Source organism: Lacerta agilis, chromosome 3 (assembly GCF_009819535.1).
Source record: "Lacerta agilis isolate rLacAgi1 chromosome 3, rLacAgi1.pri, whole genome shotgun sequence".
Classification (NCBI taxonomy): domain Eukaryota; kingdom Metazoa; phylum Chordata; class Lepidosauria; order Squamata; family Lacertidae; genus Lacerta; species Lacerta agilis.
The window spans coordinates 112,001,119-112,021,807 of record NC_046314.1 but is presented as its reverse complement, the minus strand read 5'-3'; the positions used below and the strand labels follow the sequence as shown (position 1 = coordinate 112,021,807).

Genomic DNA, 20,689 nt, shown 5'->3' with positions numbered 1-20,689 from the left:
TGTGCTTCATCATCATGTATGTGCTTCTTCTTTCTTTTGTACGTAAAAACAATCTTGATTTTGCAATCCTGAAGCACCCAGTGCCAGCCTTTCCCCCCAATCTTTTCCCCAGAGCCCAGAACCATCACAACAAATATTGTTTAGCAGATTATGGCAAGGACATAGGAGCCAACTCCTAGAGGCCAAGGGTTTTTTGGCCCCCACAATAAAATATCCGAGGGGGCTGGGTCCTCCCCCCCCCCAAGTTAAAGGACATTCGCAATCGAATGGGGTGTCTGCGCTGTGTCATATGATCGATTATATGGAGCAGGACTTACCTGGGCCCCCACAATGTTTTATTCAAGTTAGAATAAAATTTAGAAAAGGATGTGTCAGCTGACTGATGGAGAGATGAACAGGCAAATATCTGGAGAGCGAGAGGGTTATTGGAAACAGTGCAAATGCAAAGATTGCAACATTGAACAAAAGGCCTACAGATTGGGGACAACATCAAAGAGAACTATGTTGCTAAGGATGAAGTAATCTCAAATTCACCCTTATCTCGCCCCCTTATCTAGAGAGCTACTTCAAAAACAATGGAACCCGTCCCATTAGGGCAGCCATCTTGGCTTCCCACTTGCCTATATAGGCATGAACTCTGCGAAGGTATCACACTTGCTAGTTCATCCTTGTGACTCTTTTCAGCGGCACACAACAAGTCTTAGAAGAACCATGAAGTTCGCCTGTCTTTTCTTTGCTGTGGTCTTCCTTGGCATTGCCCAGTCCGATGAAGCAGATGTGCGAAAGCAACAGAGAATGCCCTTGGAAGACTTGCCTGACCTTCGGGTCCAAGACCCAGCTTTGCCAGGTGACTATGATGGATCTTTGAAGGATGAAGGTAACTGTAGGGTACATAGGAGATTGCAACATACATGGTGGGCAGGACAGGATTTCATTGGGAGGTGTTCAATACTTCCCTTTGGGTGAATCACACACTAATGACAGTGTTTTCAATGCTATACATGCTCTTAGGCATATTCTGTTTTTCTATGTGCAAAAAAGAGAGAGAGAGAGAGAGGATAGCATAAATACTGGGGTAAAGCATGTCTAAATATGCACATATGAATGAAAATAGCCTATTAATAAAACAGCTCCGAGGGCCTTCTGGCGATTCCCTCCCTGCGAGAAGCAAGGTTACAGGGAACCAGGCAGAGAGCCTTCTCAGTAGTGGCACCCACCCTGTGGAACGCCCACCCATCAGATGTCAAGGAAATAAACAGCTATCTAACTTTTAGAAGACATCTGAAGGCAGCCCTGTTTAGGGAATTTCTTAATGTTTGAAGTTTTATTGTGGTTTTAATATTCTGTTGGGAGCCGTCCAGAGTGGCTGGGGAAACCCAGCCAGATAGGCGGAGTATAAATAAATTATTATTAGTAGTAGTACAGTATTATACAATAGGTATCATATTATGTAAAACTGCTTTGACAAATATGGTTGACTTTACTTGCAAATATGTCTTTATTAGTAGGAAGTTGATTAATTTTCATGAGGGCTTTTTAAAAACGAGATTTGCAAATGGGTATATAAATGTGCTGAATGGAACTTCATTGTTTGCAGGTGCAAGAGAAACTGAATCTGGTGTTACCAGCAGCACCTGTGTAGAGTAGATGAGAAGAAGCTCTTGTTGTTATATCAAAATCATCAGTAATGTTATTTTTGTTAGACACTTTTCTTACCTCATAACTCAAAACAGTTTACAGTTAAGCCTACTTTAAATAAACCTATAAAAATGAAAACCAAAGCTGAAAGAAAGAGAAAAAAGGTAAACGTACAGTGGTGCCTCGCAAGACGAAATTAATTTGTTCCTTCCAGTAGCACCTTAGAGACCAACTGAGTTTGTTCTTGGTATGAGCTTTCGTGTGCATGCACACTTCTTCAGATACCCTGACACAGAAGTCACCAGATCCTTAAATATAATGAGGGAGTGGGGAGGGGTATTACTCAGAAGGGTGGTGGGAATGGGTGATCAGCTGAAGAAGTGTGCATGCACACGAAAGCTCATACCAAGAACAAACTTAGTTGGTCTCTAAGGTGCTACTGGAAAGAATTTTTTATTTTGTTTAGACTATGGCAGACCAACACGGCTACCCACCTGTAACTTAATTTGTTCCGCGAGTGCTGTCGTATAGCGGAAAATTTCGTCTTGCGAAGCACAGTCGGAGGAAGCGCGGCTTTACGGAAAACAAACAAACCGCAAAACATTTTCGTTTTGCGAGTCGTGGCCATAGGGAAATTCGTCTTGCGAGTCTCCCTTTCGTTAGCAAATGCCTTTCGTCTAGCGAGGCATTCGTCTAGCAAGGTACCACTGTATGGAGATGAAATATATCATGCCTTAATTTGGAAAACATTTACTGTATTTATTACAGAAAAGGAGCCCAAGAAGGGAGTGATAGCATGTTAAGGTCTCTTGCCTTTTCTTTTCTTTTTTCCCCTCCAGAAGATGTTCCCCTCCCGAAACATCCCATCGTATGCAATACTATGGGGGGGAGATGCCGTAACTGGTGCGGTGAAAACGAGAGGTTTGTTGGACGATGCTTTGGAATTGTGTCCTGCTGTGTGCGTTTTCAGTAGAAAACATACTTGAGAGAGATGCAAGAAAGACCAACAGCGTATGATCGGAACAGAGGAAGAAACCAATCAAGATGAATTAATGCTGAATCATTTCTTTTAAATTAAAATTGAGTTTGCATTCAATTCAGTGAATATATGGTCTTTCATTCTACCTCAAAGCACTCGATCACTAGCACTGAACTACCACTGCTGCTGTAAATACTTCTACAAACTCGCCCAATGCCCCACATTATCCACAACAGACATATTTCTATGTCACTTTTCATTCATATGAATCGCAAAGCAAATAACAGCAAGAACAATACTAAGGCCTTATGTATATGCCGCCCGTCTGACTGGGTTGTCCCAGCCACTCTGGGCAGCTCCCAACAAATGAAAGAACAGTAAGACAACATACCGTACATTAAAAACTTCCCTATACAGGGAACCAATATATAGCAAACGATATATATTGCAATCGATAAATACCAGTGACATAATAGAACACCGCAAATGCCACTTAAATCATATAGAACAATTAACAAATCACCAGTAAAACAATTAGTCTCTAAAACAAAACAAAAAACAAAAACAAAAGCTCATACCAAGAACGAACTTAGTTGATCTCTAAGGTGCTACTGGAAGGAATTTTTTTTTTAATTTTGTATAATAATAATAATAATAATAATAATAATAATAATAATAATAATAATATTTATACCCCGCCCATCTGGCTGGGTTTCCCCAGCCACTCTGGGCGGCTTCCAACAGAATGTTAAAATACAATAATCTATTAAACATTAAAAGCTTCCCTAAACAGGGCTGCCTTCAGATGTCTTCTAAAAGTCTGGTAGTTGGTTTTCTCTTTGACATCTGGTGGGAGGGCATTCCACAGGGCAGGTGCCACCACTGAGAAGGCCCTCTGCCTGGTTCCCTGCAACTTGGCTTCTCGCAGCAAGGGAACCACCAGAAGGCCCTCGGAGCTGGACCTCAGTGTCATTATTTTGTAATGACAACAAAAGTTATTTTATGGGATTCACAAAGTACTACAGCATTCATAATCCATACATAAATCTTAACAACACTAAAAAATAGGAACCAAAAAAATAAACCAAGCACTGTTGAATTCATGCACAAACGTTTCTCAGCCCCCATGACTATGACTCTTCCACTCTGTTCAGCTCATTAAAATACACATCATTCCTATGGCAGGAATTGCCTTCTGAAGGTTTCTTGGGTTGGATGTGGGGCAGCACACATGAAAACACCCCCCCTTTGATGATAGGTAAGGTCTCTCTCCCTTCCCAGTTCTTTCTCTGAAGGCTCCAAGGCTCCAAGGGCTGGAGGGTGAGGCAAGGCCAGTGGAAAAAAGACATTGCTACCTGACGGGAGGCAGTGAAAGATAGGCGTGCCTGGCGTGCTCTGGTCCATGGGGTCACGAAGAGTCGGACATGACTGAATGACTGAACAACAACAACAACAACAATGCCTTCAAGGAAATAATTTATTCCTATAGATAGGATTGTTAAGGGGCTGTGACGAATCTCACAGCAGTCAAACTGGTGCCAAACATATTGCTCAGCAAGGCAACCCAGCTAGATGGGCAGGGTATAACAACAACAACAACAACAACAACAACAACAACAACAACAACAACAACAACAACTTTATTATTTATACCCTGCCTATCTGGCTGGGTTGCCCCAGCCACTATTTTTATTATTATATGTACAGGATTTGTAATGGGCTGTGTTCCACTGGATTTGAATTTCCACCCTTGATAAGAGTGCAATATGGTGTTTGAGATTACTTTATACTTAATGGCTGGTTTATGTTTGATGTTGCCTCCAAATATATTGGCCCTCTCATCAGAATTGCAGCATTTATTTACCTTAACCTCCTTCCCAACCCTCCCCCTGGCTCCCCATCCCTTGTCCTGTTTACTCACCATAACATTGTAGACACACCCTGATCACAGTCTATTAGTCATTATTAGGGTATCCGAAGCGATTTGCCTTGTTTCTCTGTTATCGTGCCTTTTCCAGGATGAACAGAATCCAAACTTTCAAATATTTATTCCTAGGAGTTCCCCTCACCAACCTGGCCATAATCCTCCGGACAGTCTCCTCCTTTCCAATGTGTTGCCCAGAACCAGACACAGTACCCAGGTTGTGTAGGGAAAAAAGTGTACAACTTGTGTAGAATAAAGTGAATCTATATAAATCATTCATGATTGGGATACTATGCTTCTGTTACTGCAGCCTAAGATTGGACTATTTTAGCTGGCAATTGCTGGCACCTAAAGAATCCTAGAGTTGGAAGAGACCACAAGGGCCATCCAGTCCAACCCCCTGCCAAGCAGGAAACACCATCAGAGCATTCCTGACAGATGGCTGTCAAGCCTCCGCTTAAAGACCTCCAAAGAAGGAGACTCCACCACACTCCTTGGCAGCAAATTCCACTGTCCAACAGCTCTTACTGTCAGGAAGTTCTTCCTAATGTTTAGGTGGAATCTTCTTTCTTGTAGTTTGGATCCATTGCTCCGTGTCCACTTCTCTGGAGCAGCAGAAAACAACCTTTCTCCCTCCTCTATATGACATCCTTTTATATATTTGAACATGGCTATCATATCACCCCTTAAACTTCTCTTCTCCAGGCTAAGCATACCCAGCTCCCTAAGCCATTCCTCATAAGGCATCGTTTCCAGGCCTTTGACCATCTTGGTTGCCCTCTTCTGGACACATTCCAGCTTGTCAGTATCCTTCTTGAACTGTGGTGCCCAGAACTGGACACAGTATTCCAGGTGAGGTCTGTTTTGCTTCTAATGAACTAAAAATTCTCCCCTGGGCTGCTGCTAATGCAAGTTTTCCCAATCTTATCCCCCCCCCCCCTTTGTACATTTCTCCTTGGCTGGATCTAGGCACGTCAAAGAAGCGTTTCAGTTAAACTCGTTGTAAACTCCATAAAGCGTAATCACCCTTTCACAGTGTTATAAAGCACCTTCTCTTCATGAATGTTGCTCAGTGCCTTGATTCCGCACATGTTGCATCTCCAGTTAAAGCACCCAGTGCCTGTCTTTCCCCCTACTCTCTTTCCCAGAGCCCAGAACAATCACAATAAATATTGCTTTGCAGATTATGGCAAGGATGTGTCAGCTGACTGATGGAGAGATGAACAAACATATGGAGAGCAAAGGGGATTTTAGCAATAGCAACAGTGCAAATAGGAAGATTGCAACACTGAACAGATTGGCCAACAGGTTGGGAGCAACATCAAAGAGAACTGTGTTGCTAAGGATAAAGTAATCTCAAATGCCATGTTCACCCTTATCTCACACCCTTATTTAGAGAGCTACTTCAAAGACAATAAAACCTGTTCCATTAGGGCAGCCATCTTGGCTTTCCACCTGCCTATATAGGCATGAACTCTGTGAAGGCATCACTACTGCCAGTTCATCCTTGTGACTCTTTTCAGTGGCACACAACAAATCTTAGAAGAACCATGAAGTTCACCTGTCTTTTCTTTGCCATGGTCTTCCTTGGCAGTGCCCAGGCTGATGAAGCAGATGTGGATCAAGGGGAAGAGCAAGAAGGAGATCCTTCGGAAGACTTGAGTGGTCCTCTGAACCAAAACCCAGCTTCGCCAGCTGGTTATGATGGAGCTTTGAAGGATGAAGGTAATTGTAGCATACATTGCAACATACATGGTGGGCAGGACACAATTTCATTGGGAGGTGTTCACTCTTACATTGGACTCAGTTAGATCATGGCTGGATCATGCATTGATGGCAATGTTTTCAATGGTGACCAGTAGGCTGTACATGCTCCTAGGCATGGTCAACTCTTTTTTTTAATTTTATTATACGAAAATAGACACATACAAACCAACATACATACAAACATACCAACCTACAATACAAATACAAAAAAGAAAATAGAAAAAAACTTACATACACATACAACACACATATAGTATACTTACATGAATACATCCATATCTTCCATATTCATTTTTGGCAAATATTGCATTATAACAAAAAGTAATTTAAATCCATATATTCATACTTTTTAGCCATCCGTTCATAACGGTAAGGCTAAATTATTAGATAATTTTATTCTTTGACTTCCCTAATCCATCTCTTCATTAAATTCTAATAAGTATTTGATGAATAAGTAAGAAACACATAAAAATATGACACTGACCTCAATTACCTTTTCTTTATTTCATCATTCCTTTAATTTTTTATTTCATTTTATTACCATACGATTTCTAAAACAAACAAGAGTTATTCCAAAGCAAAAACTGTATTGATGTTGCACTGTTTCTTTAGATAGTAGAAAAAGCTAATCCATTATAAAATCCTAGAATATATGGAGCTGGCTTATCTTTCAGAAAAGGTAAAGGATAATCCAAGGGAAAAATTCATTGAGGAATGGCATGGTCATCTCACACATTACATAGATAAAGGTAAAGCGACCCCTGACTGTTAAGTCCAGTTGTGAACGTCTCTGGGGTTGCGGTGCTCATCTCGCTTTACTGGCCGCAGACAGCTTCCGGGTCATGTGGCCAGCATGACTAAGCCACTTCTGGCGAACCAGAGCAGCGCACGGAAACGCCGTTTGCCTTCCCGCCGGAGCCGTACCTATTTATCTACTTGCAGTTTGACGTGGTTTTGAACTGCTAGGTGGGCAGGAGGACAGACCGAGCAACAGGAGCTCACCCCGTCGCGGGGATTCGAACCGCCGACCTTCTGATCGGCAAGCCCACATTACATAGACACTCACAAATATGTCCCTTAAGAAATGCTGAGTTAGACCCAAGTAGTTTACCTCCTTTTCTCCAGCGTTGAAAATTTCTAGCTGGGCCTGCTAGGATTGGAGATGGACAGCCTGCTCCCTGCTTTTGATGTGAGATGTGAGTCACTCCCCCGCCCCCCGATCCCGATAGCCAAGGTTTGTTGTGAGGATAAAAGAAGGGGGATCATCTTGAACTCCTTGGGTGAAAATGGGGGACAGAAATGCCATAGTGAATAATGGGGGGAGTAAGGGGGCTTTCCCCTGTTTGCTCCTCTCTTGCTCCACCTTCCATCCATCCAACCAGGCAACTGCAGGCTATGGAGAAATGAAAGCCAGAGAAATCAGAAAAGCAAAGTGTGATGAATGAGTAGCTGGCTACTTAATGGGGACTGGTTATTACAGATTCCGTTTGTTTCATGCTGACTAGCAATCAGAACGGGCTCCATTCATCAAAATTTCCCATTCATCCCCAAAACAGATGTTCGCAACCAGTGTTATGCATAAAGTGTTATGTTATCTGAAGAAGTGTGCATGCACACGAAAGCTCATACCATGAACAAACTTAGTTGGTCTCTAAGGTGCTACTGGAAGGATTTTGATTTATTTTTTATTATGCATAAAGATAACATCATTTCATTTCATCTCTGTTTTGTGTGAATGCTTCTAGACTTCCATGCAATAGGACTGTTTTTCTCTCTACAGGAAACATGCAATGGAGTAATGGTACCGGTCAATGTAAGAGTGGTGGTCATAAATACTTTTTCGGCATCTGCCCTTGTGGATCTGTGCCCCCTGGAAAATGCAGTTCTTTCGAGAGCTGCTGTACAGGTGAAGTCTGCGTTCCTCATTAAGGCACCTTGTGCTTATTAGTAGATGTTTAGAATAGAATAGAATAGAATAGAATAGAATAGAATAGAATAGAATAGATCTTTATTGTCATTGTCCCCTAGCGGGAAAGAATGAAATTCCTCGCTTGCTATATCAACTCAAAAAAAGGCACTCCACATAATTTAAAAATACCGATAAACACAGTACAATCCAGGACAATATAAAAAATAAAATAAGATGACTTCAGAGTCCAGAGTTTCCATTTCCAAAATTGCTCTAGGAAAGAAACTGTTCTTGAGATGGCTTGTTCTCGCCTTCATTGTTCTGTATCTCCTTCCTGATGGCAGAAGCTCAAAGAAATGGTGACCAGGGTGCGATGGGTCTCTTGATATATCTAATGCCTTTCTGTGGCACCTGATAGTATAGATACGTTCTAAGGTAGAGAGTGAACAGCCAATAATACTCTCTGCTGTTCTGATAATTCTTCGCAACGCAATCCTATCCCGAGAAGTGCAGCTTCCATACCAGTTTATTACTGCAAAAATGGGGTACATAGGTCACCTGCCTGCACATAGAATCATCAGGGGCGTAGCTAGCCGCTGGGCTGCCGGGGGCGGCAAGCCAAGCGGAACCCATGGGGGCGGGGCGTCGCTCCGTGCGCATGACGTCATGACGCATGCGCACGGAACGACGCCTCCGCCCGGGCCAGTTGGCCTGCCCCTCTCCCGCTGCGCTCCGTGAGCGGAGCCGTCCCGGGGAAAGGAGAGGGGTTGGGCCAGCGAGGGGGGTGTCATTCCCCTCGCTGGCCTGCCCCTGTCCTTTCCCCCCGGGCTCCGCTCCCTGAGCACAGCGGGCAGGGAGCGGAGTGGCGAAAAAAGCCGCTGAAAGGGGGAAAGCCCCCTCTTTCAGCGGCTTTTTCCGCCACTGGCTGGAGGCGGGCCGTGCAGAGTGACGGAGCGAGCGGCAGTGCATGGGGGTGACAAGCGGCGGCCCCTCCTGCCACTCCCCACGCACCACCGGTCACCCCGGGAGGAGCAGTGCTGCATGGACGGGGTGCTCGCTCGGCCGAGCGAGCACCCCGTCCGTGCAGCGCTGCTCCTCCCGGGGTGACGGAGGGAGCGGCGGCGCGTGGGAGTGGCGGGAGGGGCCGCCACTTGTCACCCCCACCCTCCGCTTGTCACCCCCACCCTCCCCTGTTACTGGGGGTGTACCGCCCCTACCACCCCTCCCCAGCGACGCCCCTGAGAATCATAGAATTGTAGAGTTGGAAGGGACCCCAAGGGTCGTCAAATTCATGTCCTTGCAATGCAGGAATGTCAGCTAAAGCATTTCGTTCGTAAGTTAAATGGATGGCAGCCAGATATTTGGGGTCGTGCTTTCCAATGGTGAATGGTGCCCATTAGGACTGGTAAGGAGGAAAGCAGAGAGACCTACAGTATCGTACTTTCCTCTAGTAGATGTAGCAGAAAGCACAGATCAGATAAGAACAAGAGGACTTCAAGAACCCTGCCCCAAAGGGGAACTGGAGAGTTCTCTAAAAAAAAACACATGTGGTTAGAAGCTGGATCTTTCCAGAGCTATGTCTTGCTTCATTTCTGCCCCCACTTCCTGGGTATTATCCTTATACGGGACATGTTAAGAGAAACACAACAAGTTTTGCATTGTCTACAGAGTTCTGAAAACATGTTCATCTCTAAAGTTCCATGAAGTGATTCACTTTGGGGCAATCCAACGAGATCCAACTTTCATTCTGGGATGGAAGACTGGGGCATGTGTAACCCAAGGAGTCTGCCCATAAGAACAGCTACACGCATTTTAAGATAGTTCCATAGGAAACCACACGGGAGAAGGGGTGTGACAAATTTGCTCCCCCTGGAGCAATGTTTTTTTTTTGTGTGTGTGTGTGTGTGGTTTATAAAGAAAAATGCAAAGATGGTTGCCATTTTTTGTCAAAACAAAAATATTAATCTAGAAGCTAGAAAGAAATAAAAGAATTGCATAAAGTACCGGGGCAACGCATGTCTAAATATGCACATATTAATGAAAATGGCATGCAATAGGTACCATATTGTGTAAAACTGCTTTGAAAAAAATGTCTGTCTTTGCTTGCAAAGATGTGTTTATTGGGAGAAAGTTGATGGATTGTCATGAGGATTTAAAAAAATAAAATTTGCAAACCAGTATAGAAATGTGGTGAATGGAACCTTAATTTTTGGTGGGTGGGGGGCGGAAAGTGAGGATAGGAGAGAAACTATTTTTAAAAAGCTAAATGCATGGAGATGAAATATATCATGCTTTAATTTGTAAAACCTTTATTTATTACAGAAAACCAGCACCTGCTATGTTAAAGTGAGCTAACACTAAGCTAAGCCAAAAAAGGGCGAGATACAGTCATAACATGGGTTGCGAACGCTTCAGGTTGCGTATTTTCGGGTTGCGTACTCTGCAAACTCAGAAGTAAAGATTGCCATGCCGCACATGCGCAGAACATTCCGCGCAGTCTGTGCATGCGCAGAAGTGTTCTGCGCAGTTTGCGCATGCGCAAAAGCGTGATATCACACTTTTGCGCATGCGCAAAATGGATGCTCGGGTTGCCTACTTTTCGGGGTGCAAACGGCACCCCGGAATGGATCAGGTACGTAACCCGAGGTACCACTGTACCTGATAACGTTAAAATCTCTTGCCTTTTTCCCCCCTGTAGAAGTTCCCCTCCCAAGAAATCCCATCGTATGCAATTCTATGGGGGGGAGATGCCGTCACATGTGCAGTCGCTATGAGAAATCTGTCGGACGATGCTTTGCAACTATGTCCTGCTGTGTGCATTTTCAGTAGAGAGCATGCGCAAGAGAGAGGCAAGAAAGACCAAGAGCACATGATCGGAACAGAAGAAGAAACCGATCAAGATGAATTAATGCTAAATGATTCCTTTTCAATTAAAACTGAGTTTGCATCCAATTCATTCTTCCTCAAAGCAATCACTCCTAGTTATCACTAGCACTGAACTACCACTGCTGCTGTAACTACTACTATGAAATATACTCGGAGTCAAGTGTGGATTTCATGCTCTTTATTCAGCTCATAGTAGCGAGGAATGGAAGTTCCCCCCAAAAGTCTGCTTTATATACATTACTTACACAATGGGCCCCACATGATTGGCTAATTCCGGGATACTCCTGTATGCCAATCAGGTTGCGGATTCACTTCCACCTGGAGCTGGATTGGGTGGCTCCTGCGGATCAATCGGACTGCTGCATTCTGGATCCTATTGTTCTAGGACCAATCAGACTGCTGCATTCTGAATCCTATGGTTCTAGGACCAATCAGACTGCTGTAATCTGAATCCTATAGTTCTAGGACCAATCATACTGCTGCATTCTGGATCCTATAGTTCTAGGACCAATCAGACTGCTGCATTCTGAATCCTATGGTTCTAGGACCAATCAGACTGCTGCATTCTGAATCCTATGGTTCTAGGACCAATCAGACTGCTGCATTCTGAATCCTATGGTTCTAGGACCAATCAGACTGCTGCATTTTGGATCCTATTCAACTCAGTACATAACATACTACAAACTCTCCCAGTGCCCCGAGTTATCCGATAAAGTCTCGATTTTCTTGATTTCTTAATTTGATTAGATTTGCTATATTTCTATGTGACTTTTCATCCACATGAATCACAAAGAAGTTTCCAAACAGCAAACAGAACATCGCAAATCATATAGAATGATTAACAAATCATCCGTAAAACAATTAGTCTGTAAAACCCTATTAACAAAGGAAGCAAAAAATAAAATTAAAAATAAGCAAATCTGCGTAATCACAAGCAGACGGGATTCACAAGGTTCTACAGCATTCATAATCTATGCAACAATCTTAACAACATTAACAAAACAGCAAACCAAAAATTATACTAAGCCCTGTTGAATTCATGCACAAGCTCTTCTCAACCCTCATGGCTTCAGCTCATTAAAATACACATCCACCTCATTCTCATCGCAAGAACTCATTTCTGAAGGTTTATTGCAGGGGTCAACAAACCTTTTCAGCAGGGGTCCGGTTCACTGTCTCTCAGACCTTGTGGAGGGCCGGACTATATTTTGAAGAAGAAGAACAAAAATGAACGAATTCCCGTGCCCCACAAATAACCCAGAGATGCATTTTAAATAAAAGCACACATTCTACTCATGTAAAACAACATGCTGATTCCCAGACTTTCCGTGGACTGGATTTAGAGAAGGCGATCGGGCCAGATCCGGCCCCCGGGCCTTAGTTTGCCTACCCATGGTTTATTGGGTTGGATAGGGGGCAGAACAAGGGAAACCAACCCGCCTCTGATGACAGACAGTTCTTTCTCTGGAAACAGCTCCCTTATGATGGCTTCTAGGAGTGGGTGTTGTTGACAGTTCCTGGCTGTCAGAAATGCAGAGAGAAAGAGCTTTTCAGTTCTTTTATTTGCCCACACGAACGCAAGAAGACACAGGGAAAACACCTTATGATCATAGCTGTCAACCTTCCCTTTTTTGCGGGAAATTCAAAAAAGATAAGGTTGACAGCTATGCTTATGATCAAGCCGACATTAACGCTCCACCGCCCCCCCCCCCAGCTGTTACTTCCTAGCAATTAGACCAAGGGAAAATCGCCTTTGGGCTCCTTGTTCTGCGACTTGCAGAGCATGTCTAGTTCTCATAGAAGGACAGGGGCTCTGGCAAACTCTCTAGAGACGGCAAGTCACTTGGCTGCTGCACAGATCTACCTCCTGCCTCTGTGCAGTGCTGCCTTGCTCCTGTCATTCATCACCCATTATTTCCCAACTCCTTTCCTCTCTTCTGGGGTGTGACCTGTCTCAAACCACCAGTCCAATACATTATTCTCTCCCCCTTCGCCCTCACGGGAATGCTTCTGCGGTTGGCGGTCTCCGCCTCTTCCAATTAGCAACCCAGTCCCTGACAGGTTGATAGTCCGAAATGAATCCTGTGGTGCAGAGCAGATGCCCATGTCTTACTATTTTTGAATTAAAGTATCTGAAGAAGTGTGCACACACACGAAAGCTCATACCAAGAACAAACTTAGTTGGTCTCTAAGGTGCTACTGGAAGGAATTTTTTTTTTTAATTATTAAAGATTTTCTTGATTTACAAAAGTGTGTGCAATGTCTCTCTCATTTTTTCCCCCATGTAACATTTTTACAAATCAGTTTTGGTTGTTGAGACATTAGGAAGAAAAGGGGGGGAAGAGGTGGGTGGGATGGGTGAGGTGGGGTGACGATGTTTCTGTTTTCCTTAATATATGTAGGGTTTGGTGTCAGCATTGTTTGTGTAGGTTCTCTCTTGTTCGCTTGTGCTTCTTTGGCGGTGAGAGAGGTCTTGGAACTGTCAGTTTGAATTTCCAGACAATTTTCACTAAAGACCAGAATACTCTTAAGTTGAATACAGACTGCTGTCATTGCCAAGTGAAACACAACAATCATGTTTGGGAGTGAAGCAGCTAGGGAACTTGTAATACCTTGTGCTTCTTAAATTCTATGAAGTGCAATATATGGCAACAGATTCTTATCTCCCATGTAGCACTTTTACAATAGTAGAAAACAGGCTCTCAATGTTGTAAAATGCAAAGCCCATCTAAGATATCTTTCTTTTTGCAAGAGGGACTTTGTTCCATCTTGTGAACCTCCCTGAGATCTTTTGATGAAGGGAAGTATATAAATCTAATAAACAACAAAAAACAATTTTAAATAAACCCAGATGCCAACTTTGCTGCCACATAAACCCGGACAACACCATTACTGGCCCCAACAACATCAAACATACCTTCTCAGGACTATTTAATTGCTCATCTTCCAACATTGTGTATGCAATCAAATGCCAACAGTGCCCTTCAGCTCTCTATATTGGACAAACAGGCCAAACCCTACGCCAAAGGATAAATGGACATAAATCTGATATCAGGAATCACAAGACAGAGAAACCAGTAGGAGAACACTTCAATCTCCCAGGACATTCTAATAAAAGATCTCAAAGTAGCTGTCTTAATACAAAGGAATTTCAGAAATAGACTGGAAAGAGAAGTGGCTGAATTGCAACTAATCACCAAACTTAAAACCATGGAGAAACCTGGTCTGAACAAAGACATTGGATTCTTATCTCATTATACATGACAAAGCTATCTTTAGCCATCTCACCCCTTGCCTTTCCCTGTAAGACCAAATTGCAGTCGTTAACAGTCGTCAACAGGTTTTCCACACCCATCAGCTGATCACCCATTCCCACCACCCTTCTGAGTAATACCCCTCCCCACTCCCTTACTATAGTTAAGGATCTGGTGACTTCCGTTTCAGTGTATCTGAAGAAGTGTGCATGCACACGAAAGCTCATACCAAGAACAAACTTAGTTGGTCTCTAAGGTGCTACTGGAAGGAATTTTTTATTTTATTTTGTTTTTTAAAAAATAGACAGCTTCTTTCCAAAGCACTTTGAATTGCCCCGATTTTACTCCTTCCCTCCCTCCATATGCAGTATGGGCTGTATTAGTTGCCTGTTTCAGGGAGCTGAGCACTCATTTTGTGGGGAGCCAGGAACTGGCCCAGAGATTCTGATATTTTGCCAACATCATACTGTTGGGATTTCTTGTTCTGGAGTGGTGTTTTGGTTGGTTAGTTGGCTTTTAGTCTGGCCAGAAGCATGCATCACTATATCTTTTAGGGTAATGAGTTGGTTGTTTTTTTTTAATGAAGGAATAAGAAAGCACATGTGCTAAAAATGTTTCTATTGATTGTTTATTAGTAGTAGTAATAGCGGAAAGGAAGGAAGAGATTCTTGACTTAGCAAGGGATAGACTCGTGCCATGCCAGATTCTTTGGAGCCCAAATGAACAGAGACGATTGCTTGATATTAAATTTCTTCTGCTGATGATCAAACAATGGTCCATCTTTGAAATCCCTCCCAGCTACTTCATTATGCTAAAGAAAAGGGGAAGAAGAGGTGGTTTTACTCATGACCACACATTGAGAATACAGTCGTACCTCTACTTACGTATTCCCTCTGGATACGGAATCTAAAGTTGTTGACCTTTTTTAAGGAAAGGTTCCCCAGAGTTGTTGACCTGAACTTGGGAATTCCACAGCTTTCACTACAGGGAAGCCAAGAGCTGCGATGGGGGGGGGGAACCTACCCCTTCCTTTACTGGATGAAAAGAGAGAGAGAAAAAGTGGGACAGAGGAAAGCAGAAAGGAGAGGGCACACTGGCATAGGAAGGGCGGGGCGATAGGGGCAGGGGGCCCCGGGCAGCGCAATCCTGGTAGGGTTCCATCTCAGATGCCCCCCCCCCCCCGTGCTGCGCACCCGGTCCCCAGAATGCGCACCGCTCCCCCTGCAGGCGGCACGCCACGCCCTCAGAACTCGTGCCACGCCCCCATAATTCGTGCCATGCCCCTGCGGGCGGCGCGCCCTGCCCCCGCCAGCTTCCCGCCCCCGGTGCTGGAGCATGAAGCTCGCCACTTAGAGGGCTTTTAACCCACCGACGGAGAGGAGACGAGGGTGGTGGTCGGAAAGCTGAGCCGGGGTAGAACGAAGCCAAGGACAGCGGCAGGGTTTTTTTTTTTTTAATACAAACACCCACGCCACCCACGGTTGCTCCCTGATCCCCTCGAAGCAGCAGATTGTCTTCGCCCACGTACGGGGTGTGCGTGTGCAGCCCGCTGCATTTCACAACGCTACTTAAAGGGAGAAATAAAAGTGCACTCGGGCACAGCTAAGGGCGGGTCTGCTTCCCTTCTGCAAGCCGGGATGGTGCTCTCTTGCTGGTGGGGAGCTCTGACAGGGAGCTGCTGGGAGACAGTGCTGTCAAGTATCCCGTTTCCCCCGGGATTCTCCCTTATTTCAAGCAGTTTCCCGCTGCTCTCCCTTATTTTTTATTTCCCTTAAATTTCCCGTTTTTAGACTTCCGGCGGCGACGCAATCGCCGGGTGGTCGAGGGCTGCTTCGGGTCCGAAGCGCCCTGTCCATCCCGGGGGTCAGGAGCCCCGCTACCGCAAAGCGGGGCTCCGGTTGGGGTGCGGGAAGAGCGTCCCGCACCCTGGGCTCCCCGGCAGCGCCCGCGGAGGCTCCGAACCCTTCCCTCGCTCCCCCTGTAAAGGGGGAGTGGGGGTGAAGGGACAACCGGAGCCGGGCTTCGGGGACATGCCCCAACCGGGATGCAAATGCGGCGACAGAGCCCGCGGTGAGCGTCTAAGTTCTACCTGTGAAGAATGGAGCTAAAGGAACCCGGTGGTCGTGAGTAAAGAATTTGAGTAGAAATCGTGCTTTTGGGACGATCCGGGGGGAAGGAGAAGGGCAGCCTGCCTCCCTCCCTTCGAGCTCAAGAATCTAACCAATTTGAGTGATTACTGCTACAGAACTGGTTACAATGTATTTAAAATCGACACATGAGACTGGCAAACTTTTCTTTCGGGAAGTTAACTAGAGGAAAATATCTCCATTTAAAGTTGCGGTATTTGCGCTCCAGCTCAGGAAAATGGCGACGAACAAAGAGGGGAGTAGAAATATGACACCCACTTCCTCCTCCTCTGCCAGTATGTTGGGTTTCGTCCTTGAACTGGTATTGAACTCTGGACTAACGGATGAACAGAGACTCACTGCCTTGAAGGTGGAACTGCTTTGTAGAAAAGTCAAAGTCTTGTGTGGGGGTCTGAAATGGAACCAATTGCCCACAGAGGAGGCTTTTAAAACTTTTGACATTTTGGAAGAATGCCTTGCCAAGGAGCTGAGAGGGTTGATGCAAAGTTGGAGAGAAATGAGTGAGCTACTTCGGAGAAGAAATTCGCTTTCTGGGGGTGGCAGCCCCAAGGCGACGTCAAGATTTCTTATATCCAGTCCCCGAGGTGTGAGCTCGGGGGCCAGGGACAGAGAATTAAGGTATTTACAAGAAGAAAAGAAATGTTACAAAGAACCGAAGAAGCTGAGAGATGATGAGATGGATACCTCTGATCTCGTGGCAAGGAGAGATTTGGACTGTGCCTGGATCTGTGGACGTTTGGAGAGGGAAGCTACATGGAAGTTTAGTGCTGAAGCCACCAGGAGAAGAATAATGGACAGAGGGGGTGTGGGGTGAAGCATTAAGTAAAATTTAAGGTAGCCTGATATGGTAAACTGAAATCGGAGGGTGAATACTGTCAACAATTTTCTGTTATATTTTTTATTTGAACATGAAAGGAGATATTTCAAGTTATCATGTTATTAGCAGCAATCTTAAGGATAGAAGAGATAGATTTGATCAAATGAGTTGTGAAGATCTGTGAGGGGGAGTATAAGTAAAGTGAATTTAAGTGGATTAAGTTTATGGATTAAGAGGATTGAGATCAAGATGTAGATTAAGATAAGAAATCGATAAGAATAAATGAAGAAGAATTATGACGAGGTATTATTATGATGATGTATTTTTAGTAAAATGTTGAAGATATAATTGATTGTAATTATACAACTGAATTTAATTTCTTTTTTCTTTTTTAGGAGAAATGGTTATAAAATAGATTAAGGATATAAACTCGAAGGTGAAAAGGCAGGGGAAGTCAATAGTCAAGATATGGAAATAGAAATTTTTTTTTTTTTCTAGAAAGATGCAATAAGAAAACTTGACATTGTTTGTATTTGTTTTATTTGTTTTGCATTTGTTTAATTGTAGGTGTGGGTGTGGGTATATGTTGTTATAGAAAAATGCCAATAAATTCTTATAAAAAAAAAATTAAATTTCCCGTTTTTAATGGAAGCAGCTCCTCCCCTGCTGGCCAGGGACTGGGTGGGAAGACCTCGCCTACTTGGAGCGAAAAGCCTCAGCCCTCAAAGCAAGTGGGAGCCGTTTCCCGTGCTTACAGGGGGGTGTATTCCTCCCCCTGCATCAGCCCCTATCCATTGCTGCTGAGCCCCTCAGCCGGCCAATAGGGTTAGCTGGTGTGCGGAGCCTGGCTGCCTTTGAGCAGCTGCTGTTTCCTGTCCTGTTTTGATGGGATCAGACAAGAAGACGATGGGGCTCCATTGCACGGAGCACATGGCTGCCCTCCTCTTTGATGGCTGCCCTCCTCTTTGCTCCGCTCCGAGCCCGAGCCCGCTTGGAGTTTACATTGCTGCTCCGCCCACTTTTGCTTCTGGCTCTGCCCACCACTGCCATGTGACTGTCCCCGGGATAGGTGAGACTGCTGATCCCTTATTTTCAAATCCAAAACTTGACAGCTATGCTGGGAGAGGCTCCAGCATCCCCGTCGAAACCGTTCCCACCCGCCTCTTCGGGGTTCCCCTCCCGCGCTCCTGCCATGCACAGGAGGCTTGGGAGGCAAGCTGCACGCCTGGGCCAGGAGAGCACAGCTAACAAAGAGGGAGCAGCAGGAGGGCAAAACTAACCTGGCAGCATGACTGAGAGAGCGAGCGCAGCACAGGGGGAAGGAAAAGGAGCCTCAAGTGTGCCTCCTTTCATATCGTTCCCATCCCCAAGAAGGCCTCGGCTCCCAAAGAGGGCGCGCGAGGGGAGGGTTGTCGTGCGCTGCGCTCGCTCAGCCGCCCAGTTTGCAGACTGGCAATGTACCACTAAGCCCTATAGGAAAGACGGCTCTGGCTGCCTGTCATTGGTTTTGGTGCCAACTGCTGTAGGTCTCTCTGCTTTCCTTCCTACGAGTCCCAATGGGTACCGTCCACCACTGGGCAGCAATACCCAAAGTATCTGGGTGTCATCCATTTAATTTCTGAATGAAATGCTTTAGCTGAGAATCCTGCATTACCCTTGGCGTCCCCTCCAGCTCTGCATTTCTATGATTCTATGTGCAGGCAGGTGACCTTTGCACCCCGCTTCTGCTGTAATAAACATTTACTAACAAAGATGTCTTAATGAGGAACGCAGACTTCACCTTTACAGCAGAGATAGGAGAGGGTGCATTTTCCAATGCGTGTAGTTCCACGAGGGCAGAAGGCAAAAAAGCATTTACCACCGTCACTCCTACATTGACGCGTACGATCCTTCCGTTGCATGTTTCCTGCACAGAGAAAAAACAGTCCAAATACATGGAACCTGTTACATGGAAGTCTAGAAGCATTCACACAAAGCAGAAATGATGTTATTTTTATGCGTAACGCTGGTGGTGAACATTCGTTTTGGGGATGAATGGGAAATTTTGATGAATGGAGCCCTTTCTGATTGCTAGTCAGCATGAAACAAACAGAATCTGTAATAACAATCTGAAAGATACTCGGTGTCCAGTGTGATTTTCATGCTCTTTATTCAGCTCATAGTAGTGAAGAATGTAGTTCCCCCAAAACGTTTGCTTTATATATACTATTTACACAATGGGCCCCACGTGATTGGCTAATTCCGGGATACTCCTGTATGCCAATCAGAGTGCGGATTCACTTCCACCTGGAGCTGGATTGGGTGGCTCCTGCAGACCAATCAGACTGCTGCAATCTCCATCCTATTGTTCTGGGACCAATCAGACTGCTGCAATCTCAATCCTATTGTTCTGGGACCAGTCAGACTGCTGCAATCTCAATCCTATTGTTCTAGGACCAATCAGACTGCTGCAGTTTGGATCCTATTCAACTCAGTACATAACACAATCATTCATCACACTTTGCCTTTCTGATTTCTCTGGCTTTCGTTTCTCCATAGCCAGCAGTTGCCTGGTTGGATGGATGGATGGATAGATGGATGGATGGATGGATGGATAGAAGGTGGAGGAAGTGAGAAGCAAGCAGGGGAAAGGCCCCCTTACCCCCCCCCCCATTATTCACTATGGCATTTCTGTCCCCTATTTTCATCCAAGGAGCTCAAGATGGTTCCCTTTCTTTTATTCTTATAACAAACCTGTGAGGTTGGCTACAGTGAAAAGAAAATAGTGGCTGGCCCAAGGTCAACCAGTGAGCTTCATGGCTGAGAGAAGAGTTGAACCCAACACTCTGACCACTGCACCATGCTGCCTGTCTGCATCACTTGCATGTGGAGGAGAAGGCATGTCAAAAGTAAGGTGGGAATCATGCATTTAAACCCACAACACAAAGCCATACTGCACTTCCTGCCTCTTTTGCAGCAGAGAGTCCATGAGAGTCCAAGATGACCATGCCTAAGAGCATGTACAGTACAGCCTACAAATCACTGTTGAAAATACTGTGCTGGCCCCAAGGGTTTGTCCATGAAGCAAGGTCCAAGTCCAGTCCTGGGTCTAGGGGTCCAAAGGAGGTCAATCCGGCAGGGAGCAAGGCAGGGAGCAGATCAAGGTCCAAGGCAGGTTCAGGCACAAGGTTGCAGGTTGAGCACACGCTTGCAACTAAGTTGCTCACGCAACTTGGGCTGGGTCTGGCTGGCTTTTATCTGGCCCTATGCTTAGGGCGGTCCCGATCCTCCGGAGACTCGCCTCTCCTCCGGGCCTGGAGGCGAGCACTCCTCCTGCAGACACTTAACTCCCTTCGCCTCTCTGCCCTGAGCCTCCGTAGCTCAGGAGA

The 20,689-nt window shown here is 45.1% G+C and overlaps 1 long non-coding RNA gene across 1 annotated transcript; it reads left to right on the top strand.

Annotated features, from left to right (window-relative positions):
* Window positions 1-666: 666 nt before the first annotated feature.
* LOC117044743 lies at window positions 667-2,730 on the top strand. The gene is made up of 2 exons (XR_004426334.1): window positions 667-847; window positions 2,478-2,730. It is a non-coding gene; the product is annotated as an uncharacterized LOC117044743 (long non-coding RNA).
* Window positions 2,731-20,689: the final 17,959 nt, after the last annotated feature.